At 44.6% G+C, this 14,922-nt stretch overlaps 1 pseudogene; it reads left to right on the forward strand.

Annotated features, from left to right (window-relative positions):
• The first annotated feature begins 2,870 nt into the window (after positions 1-2,870).
• LOC126961976 (uncharacterized) lies at positions 2,871-2,952 on the forward strand (annotated as a pseudogene).
• Positions 2,953-14,922: the final 11,970 nt, after the last annotated feature.

Here is a 14,922-nt window from a genome sequence, read left to right on the forward strand (position 1 = left end):
GTTGTAGTGAGCTGAGATCACGCCACTGCACTCCAGCCTGGGTGACACAGTGAGACTGCCTTAAAAAAAAGAAAAAATTAAAAAGAAAACCTCCCGTTTAGGGATACATGCACTGAAAAATATTTTTTCACTAGATTTCCCCCTCTCACACATTATTTCCAGAAAAATGATTTTTTAAGTTCTCTAATTTTCTGCTCACGCGTGGGCCTCCTGGGCTTCTGCCTGTGACACTGTAGCCATAGCCTCCTCCAAAGCAAGTCACTCTTGTGCCCCATGTCAAGAAGGAGCACAAGAGTCTCCCTCCTCTGCCCCAACTTCATGCTCCCAACTGTCTTCTCTTCCCCTCACATACTTCTTCTTGCTCTATCTCCCTTCCTTTCAATAAATCCTTATTAAGCAAATGCACATATGTTTTTATCTTTTAGTACAGATTTCCACTTGCTCTTTAATTGTATTACATATATAATATAGGTTCACTACATATTTAATATAGGTTTAATTTGAAAGGCAAAAACAGCAATTACTTTTGCACCGACTAATACATACAAAATAATATTTATATCATGTTTAAGGTTTTTTTTTTTTAAATTTTGGCTGTGTGCAGTGGCTCATGCCTGTAATCCTAGCACTTTGGGAGGCCTAGGTGGGTGGATCACTTGAAGTCAGGAGTTTCAGACCAGCCTGGCCAACATGGGGAAACCCCGTCTCTACTGAAAACACAAAAATTAGCCGGGCGTGGTGGTTCACACCTGTAATCCCAGCTACTCAGTAGGCTGAGGCAGGAGAATTGCTTGAACCAGGGAGGCAGAGGTTGCAGTGAGCCGAGATCACACCACTGTACTCCAGCCTAGGTGACAGAGGGAGACTCTGTCTCGAAAAAATATATATATATATATAGAGAGATATTTATAGATATATAGATTTTTTTTTAATGTTAAGCCGCCACTCAGCTTAAAAAACAAACATTTCATCAGCCCCCTGTTAATAAGCCTACAGGTGGTTTCCAACTTCCTGTTGTTATGCCCACAGCTACGATGAGTATCCTTGTGTATCCACCATTTTATATGTGTGCAGTATATATCTGTAAGATAAATTCCTAGATGAGGATTTCCTAAGTCAAAAGGGATGGTCACAGGTCATTTCTATCGATAAATATCTGCATTGCCCTCCCCAGAAGTTGAAAACAATTGATTCGTTTGTTTTTGAAAGTTTGCAAGATGCCTAGAAGTTTAACAGGTGGCAAAATCATTTAAGTGACAGAAGACAGGAAAGCAAAAAGATCTTACTTAAGTGACATTTCTTGTTAAAAACATATAAAGCATTAACCATCTCTTGTTTCCCCTGAGGCAATCATGTAAAACAACTCCTGAGGGTGCCTTCAGTACTTGGGGAAGGGCCCGTATACTTCATTCTGGTATAATTCCTGTAAGGATTAATATTGCTCAGAACTGACAGGAATGATTACTTCCTGCAATGAGGTAATTATGGAATCAAGTTCAGCCACACTTTTTGTGACTTTGTTTACTTTAAAATGCCTGCTGCGTTAGATATTTAAGATGTGCATCTTGGGTTCCAAGTTTTGAAACAAAAATCCCTGCAGAGGCAGAGGCTGCAGTAAGCCAAGATTGTGCCACTGCATACCAGCCTGAGCGACAGAGCAAGACTGTCTCAAAACAACAACAACAAAAATCCCCACAATATATAAGTTCTCTCAATATTCAAAAGCATAAGGAACAAGCAGGATGATTATTAACAAAGGATTTATCCAGAAATACAACAACTGTCAGATTATAGGAACCTCTGCAATGCAATGTCATGGCCACTGGGGTTTGGCATTGGAGATGCAAGCAACTAAATATCACCCGCCTTGGGGAGGGCCACTAACTTGAGCCCTGCCATAAGGATCAGACCTGAAAAGATGTTCTTAAAATCCAGAGATTGAAGAAAGTCAATATTCCCCCACCTGACCAGATGCCTAACTCAAGAGTATCAGCACATTTTAGAACCAAACATGAATGGGCTGAGATACAGTTCCTCACCTCTCTTGCCACTTCCTGTAATTAGCCACAGCAGCCACCACTTTGGAAAGGTACTAAAGTTTACCCACTTACTAAAAACAGCCTAATTACACTTAAAATTAGCAATATACCTAAATCCATATTTCATGACACATGGTCCCAGAACACCTGCAGTAAACTTCTGGGTGGGAAGTGGGAGTGAGTCTGGCTATTAAAATGCTGATTTCGGCAATGGCTCACACCTGTAATCTCAGCACTTTGGGAGGCCGAGGAGGGTGGATTGCCTGAGCTCAGGAGTTTGAGACCAGCCTGGGAAACATGGTAAAACCCCGTTTCTACTAAAATTACAAAAATTAGCCAGGCGTGGTGGCACACGCCTGTAGTCTCAGCTACTCAGGAGGCTGAAGCAGAGAATCGCTTGAACCCAGCAGGCAATGGTTGTAGTGAGCCAAGATCGTGCCACTGCACTCCAGCCCAGGCGACAGTGCGAGACTCCATCTCAAAAAAAAAAAAAAAAAAAAAAAAAAAAAAAGCTGATTTCTGGACATGGGGTTTGAGGATATTGGTAACACAAACGGTTGCTCACTACGAGTCCTCACTGGAAACAGCACTAAAGAACCACTATGTGGACTGACTCCTCTGTGCAAGTCACTGACAGCGCCCCTGTGTTTATACTGTGGGCCCACGAACCAAGCAGCCATGGCGGCAGGGACGGAGGTGTGCATGGACTCAGCCACTGTCTTTCACTCACCAGAGATGACTCGGCTGCCTTCTCGCTGAAGCCATAAGTGGAGACCAAGGCTGAGCTATGGCATCTTAATTATGAGGGATCCCTTCCAAAAGGGAAGACAGAGCTTTGCGCAGTGGCAGTATCATAGCCAATGAGGTTTATCCGAGGTGCGATAATTGCTAATTGAAAACAAAATGGAAGACAGGTGACTTTTCCCCCTCCCTTGAGTAAACACTTCTTCCACAGATGAATTTCCTTTTCCTAATTACCATGCTTCTGCCAGCAACTTACCAGCTCATTGAATGCCTCGTCCACTGCCACAATGCCAGACACCCACATTGCTTCTGATCACAAATCCATTCACAACAAAAGAAATGGGTCCATATGCTGGTGCCCCCCAGATGCTCTGACCTTACCGTGGTCCCCAGGGGTAGGTGATCTTCTGGATGGTAGAATGAATGGCCCATTGGAGACTGAGCTACAGCATCTGCTGGCAGACACCCCCTGGTGATGCTGGGGTTCTGTCCCTTAGGATGCAGTAGATGCTGTGAACCAGTGACAGTACTGCCAGAGTTCACAGGTCTGGGCACCAGAGGTAGACGTGAGTGCATCTCCGACTGCCACACCTATGACTGTTTCTCTAGATGTTTGTTTCCCGTCTCCATCACTTTGAATCAAATGCCTTTTGGATTCACGTAGCAAGTGATTTCTGCTCTCTGCCGCTGAGACCTGACTGGTATGCCCACTAAACCAGAACCACCGGCATTTGCCTTTCTAACAAGTTTGACATTTACTCATAAAGGTTCTTTGAGGTAACTACAGGGTAAGTTACTTCAGGTGGATGGTTGTGAAGGACACTTCATCACGACCGTGGGGAAGCTCAGTGACCCACTCCTGCCCTACAACAGACAGCACCTTGCTAGTGACCCATTATCTGATTACAGAATGTGGGCATGAACTGGGTGAACTGGGAACTAGGTAAAATGGATAGCAGCCAGGCCCTGGAGCAGGAATGCCTAGATCCAAATCCTGTCTCCACCACTCACTAGCTATGTGGCTTTACATAAGTCACTTTACTTCACTGTGCCTACACAGTGTAACATGAGGAGAATAATGGTATCTACCTTATATTATTATTTTGAGGATTGAGGACTGAGGATTAAGTGAGTTCATACACATGAAGAGCTTAGATGCGCTAATCTGGGGCCAGGCACAATGACTCATACCTGTAATCCCACCACTTTGGGAGGCCAAAGCAGGTGGATCACCTGAGGTCAAGGGTTCGTGACCAGCCTGGCCAACATGGTGAAACCCTGTCTCTACTAAAAATACAAAATTAGCCAGGCGTGATGGCAGGTGCCTGTAGTCCCAGCTACTCCGGAGGCTGAGGCGGGAAAATAACTTGAACCCGAGAGGCAGAGGTTGCAGTGAGCTGAGATCGCGCCAATGCACTCCAGCCTGGCGACAAGAGCAAAACTCCGTTCAAAACCAAAACAAAACAACAAAACACTTCACCTTTCGATGTATGAAATATTATCTTCCCCGCCAACACACACACAATCTCATTTAAGCCTCAAAATAATTCTTAGGTGAGGCAACAAAGGCCCAGAGAGGTTAAGTGACTTACCCAAGGTCACACAGTATGTCACTCACAAATGTAAAACTGTAACGGGGGCCAAGGACTTAAACTTATTTTTCCTGTATTCCAGATGCAGGGACAAGATCTCCTCAGCATCTGGCCCCAAGGAGGTCAAACATAGCCCTGCATCCTGTGGGCCTTGAGTGGGAACTGATTCAACCGTCACCTATGGCTGCAGAAACAGCGTGTGCCATAACAGTGTGACTGTATTAACATCTTGCCCCACAATTTCCTTCCAACGTTCTTCCCAGAAATTGCTCTAAAACTCCCAAGTCCCCATGGAAACCTCAGGAGAGATTGCCTATTGACTCTAAGAGAAATTCTGCTACAACTGCTCCCTAAATAATAAATGGATGCTTTTTTTTTTTTTTTTTTTTTGAGAGGGAATTTCGCTCTGGTTGCCCAGTTTGGAGGGTAATGGCGCAATCTCGGCTCACCGCAACCTCTGCCTCCAGAGTTCAAGCAATTCTCCTGCCTCAGCCTCCTGAGTAGCAGGCATTTGCCACCATGCCTGGCTAATTTTTTGTATTTTTAGTAGAGACGGGGTTTCTCTACGTCGGTCGGGCTGGTCTCGAACTCCTAACCTCAGGTAATCTGCCTGCCTTGGCCTCCCAAAGTGTTGGGATTACAAGCATGAGCCACTGCAAGCAGCCTTGTTAAATTTTATTTATTTTTGTGTGTATGTGGAGACCAAGTCTTGCTCTGTCACCCAGGCTGGAGTGCAATGGCTCGATCTCAGCTCACTGCAACCTCCACCTCCCAGGTTCAAGAGATCCTCCTGCCTCAGCCTCCCAAGTAGCTGGGATTACAGGCATCTGTCATCACACCCAGCTAATTTTTGTATTTTTAGTAGAGACAGGGTTTCACCATGTTGGCCAGGCTGGTCTCGAACTCCTGTTCAAGTGATCCACCTGCCTTGGCCTCCCAAAGTGCTGGGATAACAGGCGTGAGTCACTGCGCCCGACCAATAAATGGACGTTATTAAAAGCCTGGCCTGAACAGATACCTGCTGTAAAGCTCAGGGCCAAAGCCACATTCTCCCTGGACTGCCAGGGTAAAAGACATAGTTCATTCTCTGGTGCTAGGCTGCATGGTCAGCTTGGAGGAAAGGGGAAAAGTGTACTGTGAGCTCCTGCTCTCAACATCAAACACAAGACATGGTGCTTTCCATATCTGTGTTTGTGACAAGGGGCTGGAATGAGGTGCCTGCCAAGCATGTGAGAGAACTAATTAAATAAATCCATGGTGTTCTTTGCTCTCTGCAGAAGTCATTCATAATGTGCTTTTCAGACCACAAGGTGGAAGACTAGGGCTTGGAGTTAAGGCTGAAGGGACTGCAGACGAAACCTGTTTGAAAAAGGACAAGATAATCTAAAAAAGCAACAGAATCTAGTCAAAGAGAAGAATTCAAAGAACAAGACTTCAGCAGCAGTTTTCCAGCATTATCCTGAGACTCAAGGGAGTGGCGGACTTGATGTTCCAGACCCCTTTGGTGACAGGACTTGTTCCTTTATTGAATACTTGAGGAATATTTGTTGAGTGCTTACTATAAGGAGTCAGATACTGTACTAGACACTATATTACAGTGGAGAATAAGGCAGGGAGGACTCACAGTGCAATGGAGGGAGATAGAAAACAGACTTTTAGACCAGGTGTGGTGGCTCATGCCTGTAATCCCAGCACTTTGGGAGGCTGAGGTGGGCAGACCACTTGAAGTCAAGAGTTCGAGACCAGACTGGTCAACATGATGAAACTCCATCTCTAATAAAAATACAAAAATTAGCCAGGTGTGGTGGCACATGCCTATAATCCCAGCTACTTGAGAGGCTGAGGCAGGAGAATCTCTTGAACCCAGGAGGCGGAGGCTGCAGTTAGTCGAGATCATGCCACTGCATTCCAGCCTGGGTGACAGAGCAAGACTCCATTTTAATTTAAAAAAAAAAAAAAAAGGAAAACAGACTTTTAAACAAATAAGTGTGCAAGATCATTTCAGTTAATGATAATTGCTATGAAGAAAAAAAGGTACTGTCATGTTGACTGGGGCAGTCAGCTTTAGATGCGTCATCAGGGAAGAATTACCAGACTCGGAGCTCAGACCTCAATGTCAGGGAGTGTCAGCCAACAGAAGATAAAGGGAAAAAAAAGGGTCAGATCAGAGTAAACAGAATGTGAGGTCCCTGAGGAAGGAATGAGCTTGTCCTGCTCACCAAGAGAAACCTAATGGGGGAAGCAGGACAGGGAATGGGCCAGCAGTGGCAGAGCTGAAATCACAGAGACAGCTGCAATCCAGACCACACAGGGCCCGAGAGCCAGGGTAGAACAGTGGATTTAGCTTAAGGACATGCTGAGGCCATTGCAAAGTGGTAGTGATTTGTTGTTGTTTGAAAACAGGGGAATGAGATGGTCTGGTTTTTAACAGATCACTCTGTATGAAGGAGAAATGAAGCAGAAAGAAAAAAGAAAAAAAGATCACTTTGGCTTCTTTGTGGAGAAAACATTGCAAAGTGGGAAGAGGTCAAGGAAAAAAGCAAAGAGTTATTGGGGTGGTGCCTGAGGCTTCCCCATGACCTGGATGAAATATCCCTGAAAGTTAGCCAGCTTTCTTTCATCTCTGTCAATGCTGAAGAAGGGCTGCATGAACCAAGGGATGGACTGAGTCAAAGGGAGTGTCCTACGGAGTGAGAACCGAGGAGTGTTTGCCCTGCTCGAGACAGTGGCCCTGGAGGACAGAGGTTTGGATGTCATGGGAGGTCTCCTTGGAGGGGCAGAAATGGATAATTCATTCTTCATACTGGAAGAACTGGCTGAGGGCCAGGCAAACAGCAGTCTCCCCTGCTGACCCACATCCCCCTGCAGTACCAGCCCCTTCCTCTGCCCCCTTCCCAAACCACTCTACTTCCTTCCTCCCATTCCCTCCTGAACCCACTGAAATTAGGCTGTCATCCTCATCACTCCACTGAAATTGCCCAAAGACCTCCACACTGCCAAAACCAATGGTCATCTCAGTCCTCAACTTACTCAACTCATCAGCAACATCTGACGGAGCTGACCCCTCTCCCCTTCTAATACCACTTTCTCCTTTGGGCATCCTTGTTTTCTCCTTCCTCCATGACCATTCCATCTGCCTCCCCATCTCCTAAGCCCTAAATAAAAGGCTAGGTCCCTGGACCTTTCCTCTATCCACACACATCCTTTCAATGATATTATAGAGTCCTGTACCTTTAAATATCATCTATTAACGGATGTCTCCCAATTTGATATTCCCATCCTACACCTCTCCACTGACTCTGGGACCCCTTTATCCAACTCATATATATATATATATATATATATATATAATACATTATATATATTAATAAATATATATTTAATAAATTAATTATGAGTTGGATAAGGGGTATATATATTTAATAAATTAATTATATATGTGTGTGTGTGTGTGTGTGTATATATATATATATAGAGAGAGAGAGAGAGAGAGAGAGAGACAGTCTCGCTCTGTTGCCCAGGCTGGAGTGCAGTGGCGTGATCTCAGGCTCACTACAACCTCCGCCTACCACACCTGGCTACCAACTCCTATTTGACAGCTCCTTAGACACCCAACTGGCACCTCAAATTTAGCATACCCCCAATAAAATTCTTGATCTTCCTTCCCAAAATTACTCCACCCACAATCTTCCCAAACTCAGTAAACAGCAACCAATCTTCCACTCAATGTAGAAGTTCACTGTCTGTCTTCTCCACAAGAATGTAATATCCATGAGCGCAGGATTCACTGCTGAATCACCAGGGCAGTGATACAGCAACAGTAGAGGTCTTCAACTCCTGGCCTCAAGTGATCTGCCTGTCTCAGCCTCCCAAAGTGCTGGGATTATAGGCATGAGGGACCACACCCAGCCCTCCAGCTCTTTTAAATAAGCATCCTCCATGAAGAATTTCTGCAAATCATCAAGGTGTTAATTGCTATATGCTGAAGGTACACAAGCCCCTACCAGTCTGAGAGTCCCGTGTAAGTCATTTTCTCTTTCAAAGTCCTGATGAAAAGGAGACTCACAGAGAATCCAAACCACAGCCTGCAGGCTTCCTCATGCTTCTGCTTCACTGCTGAGCCAGCCACTGGTCATGGCCTGTACTGCTGTCAACCACCAAAATACCAGACTCAGTCAGAACATTGCTGTCCACTGTTCTCCTACGGAAAATCAGCAGTTACTTCCAAGGTTCCCACGGAGCCACATGGGGCCCCTAGTAACACAGTTCTTTCTTTCCTTCCCAAGAGACAGGGCTTTCTAGAGAGTAAGAGAAAAGGGGTAAGGGTGCACCGTGGCACATCTTTCATTGCACCTGCCATCAAGGAACCCTCTAATGTATAATCATCTAGTCTGGTCCCCTCAGTCAGATGTCATCTTCACTTGCATTGATTTTCTCTCAGGGACCTGTTCATATTTTTCTCTCCTCTAGCAAAGGCATCTCTGAGGACCTCTAGCCCACGGGACAAGCCTATACGCGTCTGAAAGCTAAATGAGAACACAGACCATTTGGCTTCTTTCCCACAAGGCTCTTGAACCTCATGCAAAACAACAGGACCAGATAGACATCTGTGTTCAGGGTTTGTGAACATTCTGGGAGTGGTGACAATTCCATAAAAACTGTGGGACACAAAGGGGGCAGTCTGCACAAAGACACTGAAGCTCACACCACAAATTCTTTTTCTTTTTTTTTTTTTGAGATGGAGTCTCACTCTTGTCGCCCAGGCTGGAGTGCAGTGGTGCAATCTTGGCTCACTGCAACCTCCACCTCCCAGGTTCAAGCGATTCTCGTGCCTCAGCCTCCCGAGTAAGTGGGATTACAGGCATGCGCCACCATGCCTGGCTACTTTTTGTATTTTGGGGAGAGACGGGGTTTCACCATGTTGGCCAGGCTGGTCTCGAACTCCTGACCTCAAGTGATCTGCCCGTCCTTGGCCTTTCAAAGTGCTAGGATTACAGATGTGAGCCACCGTACCCGGCCTGGAACACCACAAATTCTTATTTCTGACCCAGCTAAAAATATCCTGTTACATGCTTGAATGCGCACTGAATTATTTAGGGAGGACTAAATAGCCAAATCAAAACTCACCAAGAATTCTGTGACTTAAAAAATACACAAGTTTGTCTCCTATGAAAGAGTTCCACAATATAGTATTTAGGCAGGCATGCAACTCGGCTCCACAGAGTCACCAGGAATCCAGGTTGAAGGTGGCTACCAACTGCCTTTGATAAGTAGCTTCTGAGGTCTCTCCAGTCACACCATTTCATCTGGTAAGAAAGCGGGCAAAGGTGTGAAGGAGTGGGCAGGAGTTTCACAGGTCATGTAAGCGGTACACACACTCTTCTTGTATCCAGCTGGTCACATGTCCACACCTGACTGCAAAGGAGACTGGGAAATGTAGTCCATGGCAGAGTAGCCACACATCAGTCACAAGGGACAGCAAGCTATGGCCCAAGGGCCAACTCTACCAGCTCTTGGTTTTGCAAAGTTGTTTTTTTTTTTGTCTTTTTGTTTGCCATATACAAACATATTTTTATATGAAATTCTATAAAATACAGAAAGAGGCACAATGAATGTATGCAGGATGGTGGTTACCCTGAGAGAGTAAGGGGGTAATCAGAAAGCAGCATGAAGCTTCTCAGGTGCTTTTTTTCCTGAAATTGCATCCTGGCTCTACTACTTACTAGCTAGTAACTTGGTGAGCTATATGAAAACCTCTCCCTGCATCAGTTTCCTTATCTGTAAAATAGGGATAAAAATAGTACCGACCCCATCATATCAGAAAATTGCCTGGCATACAATGACTTCCAGATAATACACAATGAGCTCTATTAGTTATTTTCTCTAGACAGTTATATTCTTAAAACCAGGGTGATTATCAAAAAGGACATTAGATTTATCCATCACATTGTGTATTTTTTAAAAAGAACATGTTTATATATTAATTATAAATAAAAATTAATCTTGTAATATGAATATTAAGCAAAAGACAAGCACTGCTCTTTAGTGGTATGTGGATCTGAGCCTAAGATTAAGTTTTATTATAAAAATGTAAGTCTAATTTTTTTAATAGTAAGCAACTCAAGCCTAGCAAAAATACTGCTTCTGTTGCTACTCAGTGAGAAAACATATTTATATATTTAAAAAGCTAAGCGATTTGTACAAGGACACCTAGACAGAAAAGTAAACTTAGAATGAGGTTTCTGATAATGAAGGTTACTGTTTTTCCCCTCTACAGACAGACTGGCAGAATATTCAAGCAGACAATGAACAGGGCACAGATGATAACAGAACCCTGACCCTCAGCTCAGCGGTGATCAGTTCGGAGAGATCAGGACGTGGTCAAAAACTGCAGGCTTCCCCATGTTGTTGTTGTTCCTACTTTCGGCTTGGAACCAGACAGAGAAAACCAAACATACTCCTCCAATCACTTAGGATGTCCAGCTTCTAGCTGGAAAAAGAAAACCACGTTTTTCCTTAACCTCCTAAGTTCATAGTTGGAGCAGAGTCTGTTGTGGAAGCTGTAAATCCAAGATTAGGGCTGAGCAGATTATGATGTCTGGTGAGGACTTGGTCTCTGCTTTGAAGATGGCACTGATAGGCTCCGATGAGTGGAGGAGCACCAGGGCTCTCGTCTTGCGCAAATTGGATAAAATGACACAGACACAGTTGGAGTTGTTTTAAGGAGCAGAGCGTTTAATAGGCAAGAAAGAAGAGAGAAGAAAGAAGGAAAAAGTTCCCCTGTACAGAGACAGAGGGAGGGGGGCTCCAAAGCCAAGAGAGAAGACCCAAGTTTTACTGGAGCTCAGCCACACCTATTCATTTACATATTGCCTGTGGCTGCTCTTTTCGGCTACATAGGCAGAGTTGAGTAGTTGGGGCAGAGGCCTTAAGGCCTGCAAAGTCTAACATTTACTGTTTGGCCATTTGCAGAAAACATTTGCCAACCCCTGCTCTAGAAAAAGAAGAGAAGGGCCAGATGCAGTGGCTCATGACTGTAATCCCAGCACTTTGGGAGGCTGAGGTGGTGGGGGGATCACTTGAGGCCAGGAGTTTGAGACCAGCCTGGCAAACAGGGTGAACCTCTGTCTCTACTATAATAAAACCACACACAAAAAATTAGCCACGTGTGGTAGTGCACACCTGTAATCTCAGCTACTCAAGAGGCTGAGGCCCGAGAATCGCTTGAACCTGGGAGGTGGAGGTTGCAGTCAGCTGAGATCGCGCCATTGCACTCCAGTCTGGGTGACAGAGTGAGACTCTGTCTCAAAAAAAAAAAAAAAAAAAAAAAAAAAAAAAGAAAAGAAAAAGATAACAAAACATAACAAAACAATGGATTTGGTGGGACAACTAGCAGTCTACGGTTTCATAATTCATCTTGGGGCCGGGTGCAGTGGCTCACGCCTATAATCCCAGCACTCTGGGAGGCTGAGGCAGGCGGATCACCTGAGGCCAGGAGTTCGAGACCAGCCTGGCCAACATGGTGAAACCTGCCTCTATTAAAAATATAAAAATTAGCCAAGTGTGTTGGCGCACGCCTATAATCCCAGCCACTCGGGAGACTGAGGCAGGAGAATTGCTTCAACCCGGGAGGCTGAGGTTACAGTGCGCTGAGATCATAACACTGCACTCCAACCTGGGCAACAGAGTGAGACTCTGTCTCAAAAAATAAAAAATTTTTAAAAACTTTAAAAATTCATCTTGGAAATTCTTATGAAACAAAAACATTTATTGTAGCATTTTTTTTTTTTTTTGTCATACCAAGAAGCAAAAAACAACTTATAAAGGACTGTTAAATTATGGACCATATGTATCGCAGAATACAATGTAGCCTTTAAAAAGAATTTTCTCATTCTTGTTGATTTTCCAATCAATATGTACTGATTAGAAAACATTCAAATATATTAACTTTAAAAAGTAAAATGTATTTTTATTTGTTTAGTGAAAGGAAAAAAAGTAAAATACAGTACAATATGTTTAGGATGCTACCATTTGTCGGGGGGGGGAAACAGAATTTAATGTATAATACATACCTCTATGTTTACACAGGCATAGAAAATTCCTGGAAAGGAGGATATAAAATAAACTGAAAAAGAGGTTGTTTCTGGGTGGGAACATCAGGAAATTGGAGGACAAAGCAGGAGGGAAGTTTACTTTTCACCAAATACTCTTCCATACATTTTGAATTGGTACAATGTACATGGTACCATCTATTTTTTAATTAATTAAAAACTAAACCAAGGAAAACACACAAAAAGGTTTGCATTTACTACCATTGCTAACCAATTCCTCTTCTGAAAGACATACTTTTCTTAAAAGCTCCAATTTATTTTTATTTATTTGTTTATTTTTAAGACAGTGTCTAGCTCTGTCACCCAGGCTGGAGTGTAGTGGTATGATCACAGCTCACTGCAGCTGGGAACTTCAATCAGGGAGAGCCAGTTCTACTGAGCTGGGAACCATTTTATATTTTCATATTTGCTTCCCAACTCCTTGGTGTGTCAAGTTTTCAGAGATACCCTGTTTCTCTTGCTTTCATAGTCAACTGACAAATTCTGCTTTAGGCAGGGCGCAGTGGCTCACGCCTGTAATCCCAGCACTTTGGGAGGCCGAGGCAGGCGGATCACGAGGTCAGGAGATAGAGATCATCCTGGCTAACACAGTGAAACCCCGTCTCCACTAAAAAGACAAAAAAAAAAAAAATTAGCTGGGCATGGTGGTGGGTGCCTGTAGTCCCGGCTACTCAGGAGGCTGAGGCAGGAGAATGGCGTGAACCTGGGAGGCGGAGCTTGCAGTTAGCCAAGATCACGCCACTGCACTCCAGCCTGGGCAATAGAGTGAGACTCCGTCTCAAAAAAAATTTTTTTTTGCTTTAGTCAGCCAGGCGCTATGGTCCACACTTGTAATCTTAGCATTCTGGGAGGCCGAAGTGGGTGGATCACTTGAGGTCATGAATTCGAGACCAGCCTGGCCAACATGGTAAAATCTCCTCTCCACTAAAAATACAAAAATTAGCCAGGTGTGGTGGCACATGCCTGTAATCCCAGAAACTCAGGAAGCAGAGGCAGGAGAGTTGCTTAAATCTGGGAGGTGGAAGTTGCAGCGAGTCAAGACTGTGCCACTGCACTCTAGTCTGGGCAACAGAGCAGGACTGCATCTCAAACAAAAACAAGCAAACAAACAAAATTCTACTTTAGTCCCCTGCTTTTCTTGAAATTTCCTCTTTCCAAACAGAAAATCCTCTCACACATGTTGAATACTAAGAGAAAGAAACATGACCTCAAAGAAAACTTGTCTTAGTTTGGGTTCAAAAACAAAAAGAAAAAAAGTTTAAACAGAAAAATTAAGCACAGACAGACACAAATAACAGTTCCTAAGCCTGATAAACAATTCTGAAGAAAAATCTTGTAAGAAAACCTATCTTTTGGCCGGGCGCGGTGGCTCAAGCCTGTAATCCCAGCACTTTGGGAGGCCCAGACGGGCGGATCACGAGGTTAGGAGATCAAGACCATCCTGGCTAACACGGTGAAACCCCGTCTCTACTAAAAAATACAAAAAAACTAGCCGGGCGAGGTGGCGGGCGCCTGTAGTCCCAGCTACTCAGGATGCTGAGGCAGGAGAATGGCGTGAACCCGGGAGGCGGAGCTTGCAGTGAGCTGAGATCCGGCCACTGCACTCCAGCCTGGGCAACAGAGCGAGACTCCGCCTCAAAAAAAAAAAAAAAAAAAAAAAAAAAAAAAGAAAACCTATCTTTCAGTTAAAAATAACAGAAATACAACTCACACAAGCTGAAGAGAAAAAGGAATCCACTGGCTCAGAGAACCAGGAAGTGCAGGCCGGACACGGTGGCTCACACCTGTAATCTCAGCACTTTCGGAGGCCAAGGTGGGTGGATTGCTTGAGTCCTGAAGTTCAAGACCAGCCTGAGCAACATGGCAAAACCTCATCTCTACTAAAAATATAAAAATTAGCCGGGCACTGTGGCACACCTATAGTCCCAGCTATTCAGAAGGCTGAGGTGGGAGGATTGCTTGAGCCTCAGAGGTGGAAGTTGCAGTAAGCAGAGATCACACCAGTGCTCTCCAGCCTTAGTGACAGAGCAAGACATTCTCAAAAACAAAAAAGGGGGCTTGGTTGCAAGCACAGATCAATCTGAAACAGAGCAGGCAAGTCCCAAAGTAGGGCTGAGCCCATAAGACTTCTCGGCTTTGCCTAGGAAAGAATTCAAGGGCAAGCTGAAGGTGAAAGAAAACAGCTTAGGCCAGGCGCAGTGGCTCACGCCTGTTATTCCAGCACTTTGGGAGGACGAGGCGGGTGGATCACGAGGTAAGGAGATCGAGACCATCCTGGCTAACACGGTGAAACCCCATCTCTACTAAAAATACAAAAAATTAGCCGGACATTGTGGCGGGCATCTGTAGTCCCAGCCACTTGGGAGGCTGAGGCAGAAGAATGGTGTGAACCTGGGAGGCGGAGCTTGCAGTGAGCTGAGATTGCGCCACTGCACT

The sequence above is a fragment of the Macaca thibetana genome, chromosome 8, assembly GCF_024542745.1.
Source record: "Macaca thibetana thibetana isolate TM-01 chromosome 8, ASM2454274v1, whole genome shotgun sequence".
In the NCBI taxonomy this organism is placed as follows: Eukaryota; Metazoa; Chordata; class Mammalia; order Primates; family Cercopithecidae; genus Macaca; species Macaca thibetana.